Here is a 20,065-nt window from a genome sequence, read left to right as displayed (position 1 = left end):
ATATACTCTTGTCAATAAGTATGAGCAAGTAGTCAAGGAGCTAAAGCTTTCTTCTTCTTTGTCCTTTGATGTAGGCAACTACTAAAAAGTGTGATCCAAATTTAGGATGGGTTTTAACCTCAAATATTCTTGATTTAGGATTACTTTATCCTAATCCTTGATTTTGGAATTATCTTTCCCTCACAAATAACATAGTCCTAAAAATCCTCCACAGGTGTTCCCAGATCCTTAGATTTTGGTCCAGTCTAGATGTAGTAAAGTTGAAGACCAAGATTATCTATCATACAGGGACATCTTGATAAATTGCATTGAATCTGTGTGTCATGCTTGTAATTTCAAGTGATATTACAGTTATCTCAAAATAAAGAGTTATTCTCAAACAGCAACAAGTAATTAAAATATATTTCATTTCCTCCTGACCCCGAATCCTGAAATTAGATTTGAAAGATTCATATGTCATAATGGACATAAAAATGACTAAAGCCTTCTCACTCTCATTTTTTAAGTAATTTCACCAGTTCTTGGTACTATGTCCTATACATTTCTGAAGGATCTTTCTGTGTTGCACCTGCACCGTGTCCTGTCTCTCTGAAAATGGTGCCCGGACAGCGTTGAAATGATACCCAGAGAGACAGAATGAAGTCCAAAAAGGGACGTCCATAGTCTGTGTTCTCCTTCGCCTGGCAGGAAGGGGAAACTAAACAGAGTCTGAACAAATGCTGTGGTTCCCAGTCTCCTCTCTGTGTTCCTGGGCACACTGGTCGCAGTCCATACTGTTAGTATTCTGTCAAAACTCCACCTCCACAGTTATCTGGCAACACCCAGGTATGCTCCTCCCCACAGTTACCTGGCAACAGCCAGGTAGGCCTGCCCACTATAAAAAGGGCTGCTTGCCTCCTCCTCTCTCTTACTCTCTTGCCTCTAGCTTTTCCTCGCCCTTCCTCCCTTCCCTTCCCCCTCTCTCCACGTGGTCATGGCAGACCTCTACTCCTCTACCTCTCTGTGCTCTCTCTCCTCTTGCCTATCTTCTGAATAAACCCCCTCCCCTTTGGAACCATTTGGTCTGCTGTTGTCTGTTCTAACCTGTGCCGAAGTCTAACACATACTTCCCTCAGGGAGTCCACTTTTGAGACAAGAAGGGGAAGGCCGACCAATGGACAGGTGGAGGCTATTCTGATTGGGAGTGAGTGCCTTTGGACAGGCTGGAGCAGAGAAGGTATGCCTCAAAAGTTTTAGGCACGGCTTTTTAAGATGAACGTCTTTCCCTAGGTGATTCTTAATGAAGAGATATGGTCCTTGCTTGTTGAGACTGGTTTATTTGATGGTGGATGTCAATGCATACACTTTATTCCAGGCAAACCAGGAATTAAATAAATACCTTTCGCTGAAAGGAATGCCTAGAAAGGGAAGTGCATTAGCTGAACACTCTAGATATTTCATCCACATGGAGAACTCCAGGTGTTTACGCTAAGTGATCCAATGCCCATGGTTCTCAGTGGGGTGTTTTGGTTATGTGTTCCAGAGCAGACTGAGGCTGGTAGGAAATTGTGAGATTCCAGGGGTTTGAGCTCATTCAACCTTATACCTGTCCGATATACAAAGTCCCAGATGACATTCATTGCTCTTCCTCAAACATCACACAATTTAGCAGTTATATTTAGTTCACAAACTTGTTTGCCTGCAACTGTCAGAGTGATGTAATGCTGAAGTGCATTTTCTGCTGAGGTATTAAAGATCCTTGGTGAAGATCAATGCCTTTTATCATTTGACTGATAATGAAAATGACAGTGCATTAATTCTACTAGGCTATGAATATATTATTCAAGAATTTAACATATTCTTTGTATAAGAATGTAGTAAAATTCCTATATTATAACCTAAGTATATTATTTAATGCTTTACCATTGTTGATCAATTTGAAAATACTAATTTCTATTTTACATCATGAAGAACAGGAAAAGAATTCTTTGCTTAAATACTTCTTTCTAAATACAGTGTGGTTGTAGAGGTTATTTGCTCTCAAAGCCCTAAATCTACTGTAGCTCTTATTATTAAAATAGTTCCATCTTCAGCAACATCAAGATGTTTCTAAAATTGATTTGTCAAGTCCTTAATTATCTCTGGCCATACTCTTAGGTTTTATAACTGAAATATGTTCCAACTCATTATGGATCTTTTCACCTACGACGTTAACATCAGATGAATTACACATAAAACTTTATTTCTTTTATGGGAAATCATAAAATTATCAATATTTCAGGGACTGTTTTATATAGCAATTGGCTTTTGTGGTATTAGAATAGAATAGGAAGTGAATTCTTTCTTTTATTAATGCTTTCTAAACAATAGAGCTAAGCTTTACATCTAGATGCTATTCAAATTTAAGTTTTTTGATATTTTATCATTTATTTCTGATATGAATATAATTGCATCATTTCCCACTTTCCTTATCTCCATCTAAACCAGCCCAGGTATACTCCTTGCTCTCTTTCAAATCCATGACCTCTTCTTCATTAATTATTGTTATATGCATACCTGTATGTAGGAATATAAAATATAAATTATATTCCTAATATATTTCTAAACATACATTATACTATATTCTAGGATTTTAAAATGCAATAAATATAAAAAATGTTGAAGTATTTTATTTCAAATCAAATTTTGTTTCAAAGCTTCTGCTCAGTTTTGGATTCAAATAGAACTGTATATTTTCTTTTAATGTGTTTTACTGCAGATTGAATCGTGAACAAATTTTTGTGGTACTTTTCTTCTACCATGTAGGTCCCTTCCTAGCAGGAATAAGTTGTCAGGCTCATTTACCACTATTATCTCAAAAAATTATTGTACTATGCAACATAAAATGATTTGCACAAATTATTAAAAACAAGAATGTATCCTACCCTTCCAATTATAGTGTTTTACTTGCCTGTTTCTCACACTCAACTCTTTGGTTACTCTCTCTGTTCCTCTTAAGGATTGCTTCTACATTCAACTCATCTTTCCATATATCATTAAGTATTGGTATATAATCCAAGACCCATGAATGAGAGAAAATGGACAGTATTTGTCTTTCTCAGATTGACTTTATTTAACATGACCTACAGATGCATCTATTTTTCTACAAGTGACAAAACCTAGTTTTCCTTTATGGATGACAAAAAAATTCATTGGAAATATAAGCACATTTTTTTGCTATTTCTTTTTTTATATAGATACTAACAACTGCATAGTATATCCTTTGTTAAAAACTGTTACTATAAATGTTTAGGTGCAAATATCCATGTCATTTGTTGACTTTAAAGAAATTTAGATAAATAGTAGCAAGGGCTATATCTGAGTGAGTCATATGGTCTGTTTATTTTTAAATTTTTGAATTCTCTATATGTGCTAAATGGTAGTTTTTCCCATACAAAGCTAACAAAGACTTTCTCTTAATTTGCTATTCGAACTCTATACAGTTTCAGGAAGTGACATTTGTCCAGTGATGGCAATATTTCAGAGTGAGTAGAATTATATTCGGAAACAGTCTTTTCTGGCATCATTTTAAAACACTGATTTTATTAATTTTTGAGAACTTCATACCACGCATTTTGAAGATATGTATCTTTCTGCCACCACTATTTCCATAACCACACTCAAATAACATTTTTCGGTTGATACCATTAAAAAATATGAGAATGCTTATCTTCTTAAAAGCTTCTTCTTCTTCTTCTTCTTCTTCTTCTTCTTCTTCTTCTTCTTCTTCTTCCTCCTCCTCCTCCTCCTCCTCCTCCTCCTCCTCCTCCTCCTTCTCCTCCTCCTCCTTCTTCTTCTTCTTTTGTTTTTTTTGAGACAGGGTTTCTCTGTGTAGCCCTGGCTGTCCTGGAACTCACTCGGTAGACCAGGCTGGCCTCGAACTCAGAAATCCGCCTGCCACTGCCTTCCAAGTGCTGGGATTAAAAGTGTACGCCACCACCGCCCAGCTTTAAAAGCTTCTTAATATTATAAGCTCCATATGTCATTTAAAATGCTTTTAGTATTATTAATCTATTATTATTTCCTTCTCTACCTTAATCTTTACATCACCTCAATTCATCCCTTCCCTTTTTTGTTATTCCCATCTACACCTTAATAATACTGTGGTTGATTTTTTCTCCCTTCAAAGTCCCTTGTTCATTAAGTCCTGGAATGACTAATTACTAAATTCCTGACCTCTTGGGTCATTCCAGATGAAAAACACATACCTGAAGAGTAAATGCCCACAACTGAAAGAAAATTTGCAACATTTGTCTTTCTGTGTCTGAATTACTTCACTCAGAAAGATTGATTCTAACTCTTCTCATTTACCTGTGCACTTCTTAGTTTTAGTTTTCTTAACAGTTGAATGATATTTCATTGTGTGAATATACCACACTTTCCTTAGCTGATGGACACCTAAGATGTTTCCATTTCCTGACTATTGTGAATATAGCATCAAGTATCTCTGTAGTGAATATACTATCCTTTGGGTTCATAACAAAGAGTGGTGAAGTTCATGTAGCACACCAATTTCAAGTTTAATTAAATCTCCATAATGTGGTGCAAGAGTCCTGTTCAGAAAAGTTTAAGTATAATCTCTATTTTCCCACTATCTGACTCAGTTTATAAGGTCTTGTGTTTAGGTCCTTGATACATTTGGTGATTAGTTGTGTTGGGGTCCAGGAATCACCTCACAAACCATTCAGACACCAATCTCTTTCAAGCAGGGATAGTTTATTGAACACATCCAAAAGACTAATCAATCAGGAACACTGGTCAAAATGGGGAGCTGAGAATTTGACCCTAACTGTTTCCCAGGGGCAGAGTATAAAGGTAGTATCCACAAAACCTCATAGCAACCCCATAACCTCATACACAGGGGCAGGAAGTGCTGCCAAGTGGTTGGCGTGATTGGTCCTGTTCAAACTTATTGTAGCTAATTGCACAAAGCACTTCTGACTTTTATTGTGATTGGCTTTAAAGGACAGCAGAAGTCTAAGGAGTTTCCAAGGACATCAAAGCATAGAACTTAACAAGATATGCAGTTAATGGTTAACTTGGGTATGAGAAAAGTCCTCTGTAATGATGGAAGAAGACTGGCTGCAGGCATAAACCAAAATGGCTACAGTAATGTCAAAAAGTCAGTGGCTACCTAAGTGTTAACAGTTGCACAGAGTAAGAAAGAAGGGTCTGTCTTTTTGCTATTCAATTTGATCGTCACCATTGGTTGATGGCTGTATTTTCTCCTATTTATATTTTGTCATTGTTTGTATTTTTAACATATATTTTTGAAAATTTTACTGAAAATCAGGTGACTATAACCAGATAGTTTATATCTTGGAGTATCCATTGTGTGTCAATGATTTAAGTATTTTTGTTCTATTTTGATTGTCTGGGTTTTGTCAGTTTATCAATTTTTATTACTATAGTTGTATAACTTGAAACCTGCATGGAAATATTTCCAGCGTTGTTCATATTACTCATAACTACTTTGGGTATTCTTGGATATTAACTTGACAACATCTGGGATTAATTAAAACCCTCAAATAGAAGATACACATGTGAGAGATTTCAGCTTAATCTGAAGTGAGAAGATCTACTCATATCCAAGTTTTTGAGATAGAAAGACAAACCGTTAATTCAGATTTAATCCAGATCTTTAATCCAGATCTAATCTGCATCATTCCTTTTGCTGGAATCTGTTGTTCTTTGCCTGCTTGTTCTCACCTTCCTGGCTAGTTTCTTCTTCCTCTGGCACTGTAGCTTGCTTCTTCAGGATTTTGCTGTGTGTACTTGAAACCATTTGAGACATCTAGCCTCGTGGAATGAGAAACTACGAGATCCCTTGAGTTATCATCAAAGTCAAGCATTGTTGGATCAACTCTACCACCATCTGTACGTCATTCTAATTTATGCTGTTTTTTCAGTTCTGTATGAATTGCAACCTGCAACTCATGTCTGGAAAAGCCTCGTACCCTGGTACAGGCTCAAACACAAAAGTGCTCTTCATAACCTTACATTGTGGTTAAAAAGAAATTCACTGAGTAGGAGCAAATATTTCCATTGTGTTAGGATTTTACTTCTTCTGTAACCACACCATCATTTGCATATCATTAATAGAAAACAAATGAAAACGTAATTAAATGCAACATTTGCCAAAATTCTTTGCTTAATGTTAACATTTAATTTTTTCAAATCTCTCATCTATAGTATACATGTAGGTACTCAACATGAAAAAAGAATGTTGCGAGTCAGAAATGGAATTCACATTTCATTTTCAAATCTTTATGTGTAATGTATTCTATTGATTCAGTCATTTAGGCACTAGCCACATAGCATACACTTAACGCACATTTTACATTCTCATTATGAGGGTAGGTGATTTTGCATATGATTGTATTCAAGCTCATTCATCTAAAGAGAGATCCTCTGTGCATTAGTCAACGTAACTTCACTTTTACTGCTGTGGACACACATGAGTGAGAAAGGTGATTATGGCCAGTGTTACTAAACAGATGGCAAGGGATTCCCCTTCCACTCTCTGTAACTCAAAAAGAGTGTGCTTTCCTATTCAGCTTCAAAATCAAGTATCACCTAAAGAATAACTGTGTCATTCTCATGCTTTTCCAATTTCAATTAGGATGTGAAACCTTGGCGATTACCAGCATCCCATACCTTGTGTCAGAATTGCTATAATAGTGATATATCTGAAGATAATCATGGTGACAAACCTGGGAAAATATTTATATTTTTATGATCTTCATTATTGCATCTTTCTGGCACTAAACAATCAGCAACCCAAGGAATGAATATGACATATCTTAGGGGGATCATTCCAATTTCAACCATGGAAGGGCAGCTAAGAGGATGATTTAAAATTCCAGTGATTTATATTTATTTAGAGAGTGAGGAAATATCTGTCAATTAAATCTTCCTCAATGACCATTTTAAGAGCACACAGTATAATGCTTATTGGATTTTTACCATGTAGGACAATTTCAGAGACTCCCCATGAGTAGTGTAATAATGTCTACATCTGCTAAATACTAAGTTACGGGAATTTCTAATTTTTTAGTTATTTTGATGTATATATAAACAATTTGCTGAAATTTCTATAAAGCAAATTAAAGAGAATGTGATTCGAAAGAGACAGACAACCAAATTTAATATTTAACCAGTAAATGTTTGAAATATTTCACAGAAGATAACATTGTATAACAGACAAGATGAACGTGAAATGAAAAGGAAACAAGCATATTAAGTCAGAACTTGCACAGTTTTAGAAACGGACCTAAATGTGACAAGCTTTCTGCTTAAAGATTTTTGTCAGTTACTATTAAAGTAGATTAAAATGGTACATATATATGTAAGAAGGCCCCAAATCTTAGTATATCAGCAAACTTAGCAAAATTGACTCCATAATGGAAGTATCATTCAGGCTGTAAAATTCCACAGGTATACACCACCACCTGTCAAAACTAAATCAAAGTCTTTATTCATCAGAAACCCCATAGTTCTGCAGAAGTGTCTAGTTATACTAACCTTGCTTTTTGAATTCTGAAGTTCTTCTTCTGATTAGCTGTTCTAACTGAACTATGTCAACCCAGTATTATGTGTGTGTGTGTGTGTGTGTGTGTGTGTGTGTGTGTGTGTACACTTAATAGCTCACTCTGAGAAAGACTTGAGGTTATTCTGGGATCCAGGACACCAAGTATAGTTGCTGGCCAGTTAATAAAGATTTTCTATTAACTTAAACTCATGTCTGTGATGAATACACCACTAAAATATACTTACTTCAAAGTCTTAAAATTTGTTCTTTATTAAAATCAATTATTTTCATACTATTTTAATATACTCATTATCCCTTAATGTGAAAGCTATTACATAAAGCTAATATAGAGTGTGCTGATGTGATTGATTAAGACCTGGGCATCAGGCTAATTTTCTGTGATAACTAAATTAATTCAATCCAGAAAAGACCATTTGCGTATTATTTTTTCTTGAGCTAACAATAAACACTATTTTATTTTCTTTTTTTTTTTTGAACATGAAATGCTTTTTTATAGCATGTTTTACAAGGGGATGGGGGTAAGAGGGTCCAGGTGGTGGAAAAGTACAAAATCTTCTTGGCCTGTGCCTTGAAACATGTCATGGTCTATATGGTACACTGCCTTGAATTATGATCTACCTGCAGTTCTTCAGAAGATATGGTACACTGCTTGAGTTATGGTCTCCCTGCTATTCTTAAGAAGACATGGTACTCTGCTTTGAGTCTATCTGCAGTTGCTAAGCAGGATCTTGCAGTTGCCAAGCTTCAGAGGACATTGTGCAGGTGGGGAAAGGTAGGGGGTGAGGGTAAGGGCGAGGGTCCTGGCTTCTGGCATCTCCCCCTTCTCTGTTTAGTTAGAGAAGGCGTCTTATGTTCAATCCCAACTATGTGAGTTTTGAATTTGGATGTCTAATTATGGGGGGTCTTAGACAAGTTCACAACCCCAAAACACTGATGTGAGACGAGTCACATCGATGGTCGAAGGCTTTAGGCTGTCGACGATGGGCAACGTCAAGGGACTCTGATGTGGGTGAAAGGAGGGTGAGAGCCCTGTCTTAGGCCATGTAGGCTGCACCCACTCCCAGCACCACGCACTCCTTTTTTGCTGCATTGGGTGGGCCCCTGGGAAGTGGACCTACAATAATCCCGTCATTGGGCTAACTCACAGCCATCCTAGTCTCTTGTAAATGTTCAAGTTACCAACCATTTATCAGTTTGGGGTGTAATATTGTCATAAAGGAAGGCTCCCCAATGTTAGCGGCCATATCAAGGGTGGCCTTGGTTTAGGAAAAAGCCAATTTTTGTTGTGGTGATCAAGAGGCCAAGCTCTCTAGAGAGAGAAATGAGGCCAAAGCCAGGCATACCAGGAACCCTTCTGGAGGGCGTGGAAGTCTAGGGGTCGACCGTAGGGGGAGGCAGGGGAGCTGACAGCTGTGTCAGTCTCCTGCGGAGTCACTTCTGGATCCTCTGCAATTTTCAGCTGATGGTAATGAACTTCAACTGCCTTCTTGATGGCAGCATCAACCTGGTTCCGTGGACGACAGGTCACGGGCGATGATCTCTGTCTTGCTCAATCTTGATGTCGTGCGCACATCCTCTCAATGAGGGTCCGTCCGGATGGGTCCGTGCCTCGAGCCCCACGTCTGGGTGCCACTTGACCCGACCAGTGGGTCCTGGTTAGTCGTGGGGGCAAGGAGGACTGCAACCTGCTATTCTTCAGAAGATATGGTACACTGCTTGAGTTATGGTCTCCCTGCTATTCTTCAGATGATATGGTACACTGCTTTGAGTCTATCTGCAGTTGCCAAGCAGGATCTTGCAGTTGCCCAGCTTCAGGGGACCTTGTGCAGGTGGGAAAAGGTAGGGGGTGAGGGTAAGGGCGAGGCTCCTGGCTTCTGGTCCATCTGGGTTAGAACTTCTAATAGCAGGCATCATGGGTGATTCAATTTTACCTGGAAAGAAAAAAGAAGGGGATTCTCAGGGAGATTTCTCTTCCCTGGATGTAAATTGTTATTCATCGTATTTATGATTGGGCCTGGCTTTGTGAGGGTATCTATTTTTTTCATTAATATCTGTGGTAGCCGGTTAGCTGTGCCTTCTGTGGTATTGGGCAGGCATATCAGTCCTCGGCTCCATAAGGGAACTGGGACTGGGGCATTCCCTTTATGGGTATGAGGGTCCTTCCCCATATCTGTGGCAAAGTTTTGTTGGTCTTGGTGGTGCCCGAGGTCACCAACGTGGTCAGCAAGAGATTTGCCATGAGCTTTCAGCTTTAGAGAGAGAAAAGTGAACAAGGCATGATGGAGAGTATTTCAGGGGGACTCCTTCTGAGGGGGTACCGTTCCCCCTCTTTTGTTTTTAAAGCCAATTTTTCAGAGTTCTTGTAAAATCAGGGCAGAAGCGCCAACAGTTGCTCCTTCCACACTCAGAGAGTCATGAAGGCCTTATTTAAGGATATATAAATCTATATTAATAATCTTTTGTCAAAGGACTTTTATAGCTCCACTGACAATTAATCAGACTATATGATATATCGATTAGAAATAGCTTTTTCTACTTTTTGTGATATTACCTCTCTTTTGTCATTTAACTGTTGAGAAAGTTAGGGTTTACCTCTCTCTTGAGAATATTGAACAGAGATTTAAATTCTTTTGTGGAGAGCTTAAAATAGTATCTTAGCCAATTTGCATCTCCTAGAAACTTTTGAAATTAATTTAAAATAAATAGACTCCCTTTTTTTTAAATCCTTTATCTGTGTGGGGTTTTTATTGGGTATTATACGTATTTACCTTTCAATGTTGTCTCCTTTCTCATTCTCCCCCCAAATCCCTTATCCCCTACCCCTTCCTCCTAATTTTTGTGATGGTGTGCTCCAAACAACCTCCCAGTCCCATCTCCCTGCTCTCGAATTCCAACACAGTAGGGGATCCAAACTTTTGGGGACCTTGGCCCTCCACTTTCACTGGAGTCTAACAAGGTCACCCTCAATTCCCTATACAGGTGCGTGAGTCCCTCCCTTTGTGCTCTCTGGTTGGTGGTTTAGACTTTGGGAGTTCTGGTTGAAACTTTTGATGCTCCTTCTAAAAAGGACCAACGCATTCATACTTTGGTCTTCCTTCTTCTATCTGAGTTTTATGTGGTCTATATGAAGATTCTTAGAAATTGTGAGCTTTTGGGCTAATATCCACTTATCAGTGAGTGCATACCATGTATGTTCCTTTGAGATTGGGTCATCTCACTCAAGATGATATTTTCCAGCTCCATCCATTTGCCTAGGAATTTTGTGAACTGATTGTTTTTAATAGCTGAGTAGTACTCCATTGTATAAATGTACCACATTTTCTGCATCCATTCTTCTGTTGAAGGGCATCTGGGTTCTTTCCAACTTCTGGCTATTATAAATAAGGCTGCTATGAACATGGTGGAGCATGTGTCCCTGTTGTATGTTGAAACTTCTTTTGGGTATATGCCCAGGAGTGGTATAGCTGGGTCCCTAGGTAACGCTATGTTCAATTTTCTGAGATACCGCCAGACTGCCTTCCATAGTGGTTGTACCAGTTTACAATCCCACCAACAGTGGAGGAGTGTTCCTCTTTCTCCACATCCTCGCCAACATGTACTGTCACCTGTGTTTTTGATCTTAGCCATTCTGACTGGTGTGAGGTGGAATCTCAGTGTTGTTTTCATTTGCATTTCCCTGATGACTAGGGATGCTGAACACTTCTTTAGGTGCTTCTCAACCATTCGAGCTTCCTCAGTTGAGAATTCTTTGTTCATGTCTGTGCTCCATTTTTTAATAGGGTTCTTTGATTGTCTAGAGTCTAATTTCTTCAGTTCTTTGTATACCTTGGATATTAGCCCTTTATCAGATGTAGGGTTGGTGAATATCTTTTCCCAATCTGTTGGTTGCCGCTCTGTCCTATTGACTGTGTCATTTACTTTACAGAAGCTTTGCAGCTTTATGAGGTCCCATTTGTCAATTTTTGGTCTTAGAGCACAGGCCATTGGCATTCTGTTCAGGAACTTTTTCCCTGTGCCTATGTATTCCAGGCTTTTTCCCAGTTTCTCTTGTATTAGTTTCAGTGTGGTTGGTTTTAGGTGGAGGTCCTTAATCCACTTGGAATTGAGCTTTGTACAAGGAGATAAATATGGATCAATTTTCATTTTTCTACATGCTGACCACCAGTTGGACCAGCACCATTTGTTGAAAATGCTATCTTTTTTCCATTCGATGGTTTTAGCCCCATTGTCAAAGATTAAGTTACCATAGGTATGGGGGTTCATTTCTGGGTCTTCTATTCTATTCCACTGATCCTCCTGCCTGTCTCTGTTCCAATACCATGCAGTTTTTATCACTATTGCTTTGTAGTACAGCTTGAAGTTGGGGATGGTGATTCCTCCAGAAGTTCTTTTATTGCTGAGAGTAGTTTTCGCAATCCTGGGTTTTTTGTTATTCCAAATAAATTTTAAGATTGCTCTTTCTATCTCTGAGAAGAATTGAGTGGGAATTTTGATGGGGATTGCATTAAATCTGTAGATGGCTTTTGGCAAAATAGCCATTTTTACTATATTAATCCTTCCAATCCATGAGCATGGGAGATCTTTCCATCTTCTGAGATCGGCTTCGATTTCTTTCTTCAGGGGAATGAAGTTCTTGTCATACAGGTCTTTTACTTGCTTGGTTAGGTTCACACCAAGGTATTTTATATTATCTGTGACTATTTTGAAGGGTGTCATTTCCATAATTTCTTTCTCAGCCAGTTTATCTTTTGAGTAGAGGAAGGCTACTGATTTGCTTGAGTTAATTTTATATCCAGCCACTTTGCTAAAGTTGTTTATCAGGTTTAGGAGTTCTCTGGTGGAAGTTTTGGGGTCACTTAAGTATACTATCATATCATCTGCAAATAGTGAGATTTTGACTTCTTCCTTTCCAATTTGTATCCCTTTGACCTCCTTGTGTTGCCTAATTGCTCTGGCTAGGACTTCCAATACTATATTAAATAAGTAGGGGGAGAGTGGGCAGCCTTGCCTAGTCCCTGATTTTAGTGGGATTGCTTCAAGTTTCTCTCCATTTAGTTTAATGCTGGCTACTGGTTTGCTGTAAATTGCTTTTACTATGTTTAGGTATGGACCTTGAATTCCTGACCTTTCCAAGACTTTTATCATGAAGGGGTGTTGAATTTTGTCAAATGCTTTCTCAGCATCTAGTGAGATGATCATGTGGTTTTTTTCTTTGAGTTTGTTTATATAATGGATTACATTGATGGATTTCTGAATATTGAACCAACCCTGCATTCCTGGGATGAAGCCAACTTGATCGTGATGGATAATTGTTTTGATGTGTTCTTGAATTCGGTTCGCTAGAATTTTATTGAGTAATTTTGCATCAATGTTCATAAGGGAGATTGGCCTGAAGTTCTCTTTCTTTGTTGGGTCTTTGTGTGGCTTAGGTATGAGTGTAATTGTGGCTTCAAAGAATGAGTTGGGTAGTGTACCTTCTGTTTCTATTTTGTGGAATAGTTTGAAAAGAATTGGGATTAGGTCTTCCTTGAAGGTCTGATAGAATTCTGCACTAAAACCGTCTGGTCCCGGGCTTTTCTTTGTAGGGAGACTTTTAATGACTGCTTCTATTTCTTTTGGGGTTATGGGACTGTTTAGATGGTTTATCTGGTCCTGATTTAACATTGGCAACTGGTATTTGTCTAGGAAATTGTCCATTTCATCCAAATTTTCCAATTTTGTTGAATATAGGCTTTTGTAGTAGGATCTGATGATTTTTTTAATTTCCTCAGTTTCTGTTGTTATGTCCCCCTTTTGAGTTCTGATTTTATTAATTTGGATACTGTCTCTCTGCCCTCTGATTAGTCTAGCTAAGGGTTTATCTATCTTGTTGATTTTCTCAAAGAACCAGCTCCTGGTTTTATTGATTCTTTGGATAGTTCTTTTTGTTTCAATTTGGTTGATTTCAGCCCTGAGTTTAATTATTTCCTGCCTTCTACTCCTCTTGGTTGTATTAGCTTCTTTTTGTTCTAGGTCTTTGAGGTGCTCTGTCAAGCTGTTAGTGTATGCTCCCTCCAGTTTCTTTTTGTAGGCACTTAGAGCTATGAATTTTCCTCTTAGCACTGCTTTCATTGTATCCCATAGATTTTGGTATGATGTGTCATCATTTTCATTAAATTCTAAAAGTTTTTAATTTCTTTCTTTATTTCTTCCCTTACCTGATTATCAAGGAGTAGGGTGTTGTTCAGTTTCCATGTAAATGTGGGCTTTCCATTCTCTTTGTCATTTTTGAAGACCAGCCTTAGACCATGGTGATCTGATAGGATGCAGGGAATTATTTCAATTTTTTTGTATCTGTTGAGGCCTGTCTTGTGCCCAATTATATGGTCTATTTTGGAGAAGGTACCATGAGGTGCTGAGAAAAAGGTATATTCTTTTGCTTTAGGGTGAAATGTTCTATAGATATCTGTTAAGTCCATTTGGTTCATAACTTCTGTTAGTTTTACTGTATCTCTATTTAGTTTCTGTTTCCATGATTTATCCATTGCTGAGAGTGGGGTGTTGAAGTCTCCCACTATTATTATGTGAGGTGCAATGTGTGTTTTGAGCTTTAGTAAGGTTTCTTTTATGAAATTCGATGCTCTTCTATTTGGCGCATAGATATTCAGAATTGAGAGTTCATGTTGGTTGACTTTTCCTTTGACAAGTATGAAATGCCCTTCCTTATCCTTTTTGATAGTTTTAAGTTGAAAGTTGATTTTATTCGATATTAGAATGGCTACTCCCGCTTGTTTCTTAGTGCCATTTGCTTGAAAAATTGTTTTCCAACCTTTTACTCTAAGGTAGTGTCTGTCTTTGTCACTGAGGTGGGTTTCCTGTAAGCAGCAAAAAGCTGGGTCCTGTTTGCGTATCCAGTCCGTTAGCCTATGCCTTTTTATTGGGGAATTGAGTCCATTGATGTTAAGAGATATTAAGGAGAGGGTGTTCTTGCTTCCTGTCATTTTTGCTAATAGTGGAGACATCGTTTGTGTGGTTATCTTCTTTTGGGTTTGATGGAAAAGGATTATTTTCTTGCTCTTTCTGGGGTATGATTGCCCTCCTTGTATTGGAGCTTTCCTGCTATTATCCTTTGTAAAGCTGGATTTGTGGGAAGATACTGTGTAAATTCAGTTTTGTCATGGAATATCTTAGTTTCTCCGTCTATGGTAATTGAGAGTTTTGCTGGGTAAAGTAGCTTGGGCTGGCATTTATGTTCTCTTAGGGTTTGTATGATATTTGTCCAGGATCTTCTGGCTTTTATAGTATCTGGTGAGAAGTCAGGTGTAATTCTGATAGGTTTGCCTTTATATGTTATTTGGCCTTTTTCCCTTACTGCTTTTAAAATTCTGTCTTTGTTTTGTACATTTTGAGTCTTGATTATTATGTGACGGGAGGTATTTCTTTTTTGATCTAGTCTGTTTGGCGTTCTGTATGCTTCTTGTGTGATTATGGGCATCTCATTCCTTAGGTTAGGGAAGTTTTCCTCAATAATTTTGTTGAAGATATTTACTGGCCCTTTAAGTTGGGAATCTTCACTCTCATCTATACCTATTATCCTTAGGTTTGGTCTTCTCATTGCGTCCTGGATTTCCTGGATATTTTGAGATAGCAACTTTTTGCATTTTGCATTTTCTTTGATAGTTGTGTCAATATTTTCTAAGGTATCTTCTGCACCTGAGATTCTTTCTTCTATCTCTTGTATTCTGTTGGTGATGCTTGTGTCTATGACTCCTGATTTCTTTCTTAGGTTTTCTATCTCCAGGATAGTCTCCCTTTGTGATTTCTTTATTGTTTCCACTTCCATTTTTATGTCCTGGATGGTTTTGTTCAATTCCTTCATCTGTTTGTTTGTGTTTTCTTGTAATTCTTTAAAGGATTTTTGTGTTTCTTTAAGGACTTCATCCTGTTTTCCTGTGTTCTCCTCAAGTTTTTTGATAGTGTTATTTACTTCCTTCTTGTAGTCCTCTAGCATCATCATTAGAAATGATTTTAGATCTGGTTCTTGTTTTCCTGGTGATATGGGGAGTTCAGGACTTTCTAATGTGGGAGAACTAGGTTCTGATAATGGCAAGTACCTTGGGTTGCTGGTGCTTGTGTTCTTGCGCTTGCCTTTTGCCATCTGGATCACCTTTGTGCTATCAGTGCTGTCTCTGACTGGGGCCTGTCTTTCCTATTATCTAGGTTGTGTCAGAACTGTTTGGGATGGGTTTTGCTGCTTGAGTTAGAGATGAGGCCCAAGATGTGCTCGGTGCTCAGGTGGAAATCGGAAGGGGCCGGGGCTCCGGGTCAGGAGCGGATTCCTGGATCCCAATGAGTCCCAGTGGGTCCCAGTGGGTCCCAGTTGCTCCCTGATTGGGGGCGAGCACTGCCACCTCCTAGCCTAAGAAACTGCTTGAGCTAGCTTGAGCCACGGAGAGCCCCGCTCCCTCTAGGTTCTGTGAGATTGGGTGCAGAGCTGACTCCCGGGATCTGCTCTGGCACAGACGGGATCTGCTCTGGCACAGACCGGAAGGAACCCACGCTCCGGGCCCCGGAGTGAACTCCTGGGTCCCAGTGGGTCCTAGCCACTCCCTGTTCGGGGGCAAGCACTGCCACCTCCTAGCCCAAGACCCTGCTTGGCACAGAGGTCCTGCGAGCCCCGCTTCCTCTGGAGTCTGCGAGATTGGGTGCAGAGCTGCCTCCCGGGATCCGCGAGTGCTCGGGCCCAGACCGGATGGAGCCCGCTCCAGGCCAGGAGCGAATTCCTGGGTCCCAGTGGGTCCCTGTTGCTCCCTGTTTGGGGTGAGTGCTGCTTTTTCCTTACCTGGGATGCTGCGTGAGTTCAAGCTCCTGGGAGTCCCTGTTTTTCTTGGTTTTCTGCGGTTGGGTACGGAGCTGCTGCCTGTGACCTGCTCTAGGCTCGGTCCCAAACCGGAAGTCACTATTTTATTTTCACCTGATTTTCTGAAATTTTTTTCTAAGTGTACTCATTGATTGTAGTAAGGTATAAAATTTCCTAATTTAGTTTTTAAATAAATGTATTCATCTAATGTCTAATATTGTACATTTCTTTTCACTGTAATTTTTGTGTTGTACTAATTACAATTAGATAATAGCCCTTACTTTTGATTCTTTATTATTTTTAAATGTTTTATTTACTTATTTCAATTTATCTTCTCAATATTTTTGTTGGCCATATGTTTATTTAATATTTTAGTTATTTATCTAACAAAGTTTTGTCCTGAGTTAGCAGAGAGTTGTTTCTTCTAGTCCCTGTTGTGGCTGGGGCATCTCTTTTCTCTAATCACCTTTGATCAATTAGATAGTGCAAATGACTGTATAAATCTATGTAAAATCTAGGAATCACAAATTGTCAAAACCAAATGATGCACTACATTTATATTTTGGAATAGCTTAGAATTCTTATGTATCTGGAGATGTGCTCTTCTTCATTTATATTTTGATGTTGATTTTTAGACTATTATATTGATACTCTAAACTATACGCAAAGTTTAGCACACTGACAGCATCTAACTTTTTTCACATTTAGATAATAGCCTTTACTTTTGATTCTTTATTATTTTTAAATGTTTTATTTAGTTACTTCAATTTATATTAATTATTAATAATGAAAATATATGAGGTAGTGCATATAATTTTTAATTATGTTGATAACATTCATCAAATTGGTTTAAACAAATGTTGAATTTTAAAGTTTTCTGTAATGATTATTCTTTAAAATGTTCAAATTTTAATGGAGATTATTTTTGGATACAAGGAGAATATTTTAAGTAATATATTGATTACTTAGCTACATGTATACTTTTACAATTAATTTAGTTCAGTACATAATCCAAATTAATATTTATTTCATTGACACTGTATATATGGTTGAATTACTTTGGGTGCACAATATATATCTGCCTGCTTTAATTGGGCAATTAAAGCTTTGAATAAACATAGCCATGTTAGCACAATATCTTGAATAATTCAAAATGAGTATTAATGTAAAGATGCTAAACTTAAAGTATGAGGAAAGGGAATACATGGGTTTCTTCTCTAGTATCTTCATGTTTCACAACTTGGTTATCATGTTTAGTCTAAAAGAAAGATCTGTCCGTACACAAAAATAAGTCTGTTGCAGAGATTTTACTTGATTTCTGTCACATGAAAAATATAAGAGTGATTGGAGCATTTGGCAGTAGACCAGAAGAAAATATCTGAGTCTGAACCTCCACCCTCCACTTTTTCTTTTATTAAAAATACATATTTTCCATTTAATAATTTTTTGATGGTTTGCCTTTCCTCAACTCGTATACAATCTTCCACCACCTCTCCCCCACACCTAAATCTGTATCCATTATGCCTCTCCCTGGAGAACAAACTGGCATTTGAATAGTAAAATAAGAATGAGATTTTTAGAAATGACAAAACCTAATTTATAAGAAAAAGACCACCCCCCGAATGTATAAGAAACACATAAAGATATAAAGTCATTTAAGTTTGAACATATTGGAATTTTGTAAAAATGCAAACTCAGAAATGAACCTCCAAAGATAATTTGTACTTTCTCTGCTATCATCTCTGCCATGCCATCTCTGCTCTCAATCCCAAACTGGTTCCTGTTATAGCAAGGCTCCGGGGTCTCTCAGAATGCATGTCATGTTTACAGTGAAGGAACTCCCTCCAGCCTGTGCCAGTAAAGAAGATTCCAAACAGGTACTTAGGCCAGCCCAGCCTGGATACACATCCACACCTCCTCAAACCAGGGGAGGTAACACCAGGGCTATCTCAGGTGGAATATGCACTTTGAAGCCATAAACTTATGGCTCTGGTCCACAAAGAAGCACAAGAGAAAAGTGCAACACACCACACAGTGGTTGTACTCTCTGACCCTGCATATTATATGAACAACGATATCCCCTACAAATTCCATCAAGGCAACTACTTCCTGTATCTCTGTAGATTCCAAGAGCTTGATAGCATTCTGGTCCTTCAGAGCTGCTCTGGGAATCAGTTACCATTCCATAAGGCCATGCATTTTGTGCCTCGGAGGGATTGTGGTTAAGAATTGTGGGATGGCCCTCTATCTGGCTCAGATGGAGGAATAGCTTTAACTGGAGTGGATGAAGTCTACCCGCTGGAAGAATTTCAACACTTGCTACCAAAATTGAGAGCTGAGACGAACATGGTTGGAATGAGTCGATGAAACCTTCTCACACACAACTTCACTTTGACTACATGCAGCCTCTAATTGAAGCCAGGATCAAGAACAAGGTTCAGAGTGTCCAGCAGCTGATACAGTGCTTACGGCTAGTTAAGTCTCCTACAGAAATTAAGAGAACACAAGTTGCTGGGAAGCTAGTGTCAGAGGCTTTCATAGAGACCATGTTTGCTAGTAAAGCTCTGGTAGATGAAGCCTTTCTTGCTGCAAAGTTTGAATTTGAGTGTGGTACCCGAGGTGCCGGCATATTAACCTACCCACCCCTAGTTGCAGGCTGTAATTGCTCCAAAACTTTGCACTATGTGAAGAATAATCAGCTCATCAAGGATGGTGAAATGGTGCTTCTTGATGGAGGTTGTGAATCTTCCTGCTATGAGTGACATCACGGAGACATTGCCCTTCAATGGCAGATTCACCGCACCTCAGGCAGAGCTCTATGAAGTTGTTCTAGAAATCCAAAAAACTTGTTTGACATTGTGCTCCCCTGGGATGAGCTTGGAGAACATCAACAGCATGATGCTGACACTGATAAGACAGAATCTCAAGGACTTGGGCATCACAAAGACCAGCAAGGAAAGTGCCTTCAAGGGTGCTTGAAAATACTGCCCTCATCATGTTGACCATTATTTCAGGATGGATGTCCATGGCACTCCAGACATGCCTCGTTCACTCCCTCTGCAGCCTGGTACGGTGATCACAGTTGAACCAGAACCAACTCTTGATCTTCTCACAGTTAGTAGTGGTGGGTTGCAACATCCTGCCACCTACAGTGAACTACCCACCATCCTCCCAGACAGTTATCTGATTCAAGCATTTATATTCCAGAGGATGGCAGAGATGCCCCAGAGAAGTTTCGAGGTCTCAGAGTTCAGAATGAGGATGATGTAGTGGTGACTCAGGACTCACCTTTTACCCTTTCTGCAGATTGTCTCTAAGAGATGAATGACGTTGAACAGATCTGCAGCAGGACCTCTTGACCACCACTGTAGCACACATGCACCCAGGTCCAAGACTAACATCCCTGCCTATGCAAGTAGTCAGTGACTCTGTGGCAGATTAGATACAGCATCCATGGTAAGTGCACAGCCAAATGAGCATGTTGGGTAGATGTAAATCTGGAAACATGGACTCTGGGATAATCTATTACTAGGATTTCAGCGACATTAATTCTGAGACATTAATGATCCAGAAAGTTTGACATGTAACTGTAAAGTGAGGGCTTGGTTATATATACCCTTGCATTCCAGTTTAAAAAACAAACAAACAAAACAAAA

At 38.7% G+C, this 20,065-nt stretch overlaps 1 pseudogene; it reads left to right on the top strand.

Annotated features, from left to right (window-relative positions):
- The first annotated feature begins 18,156 nt into the window (after positions 1-18,156).
- On the top strand, positions 18,157-19,768 carry LOC114632949 (annotated as a pseudogene).
- Positions 19,769-20,065: the final 297 nt, after the last annotated feature.

The sequence above is a fragment of the Grammomys surdaster genome, unplaced genomic scaffold (genome assembly GCF_004785775.1).
Source record: "Grammomys surdaster isolate TR1022 unplaced genomic scaffold, NIH_TR_1.0 98, whole genome shotgun sequence".
In the NCBI taxonomy this organism is placed as follows: domain Eukaryota; kingdom Metazoa; phylum Chordata; class Mammalia; order Rodentia; family Muridae; genus Grammomys; species Grammomys surdaster.
Note: the sequence above shows the minus strand (reverse complement) of the source record. Positions and strands in the feature narration are given on the sequence as shown.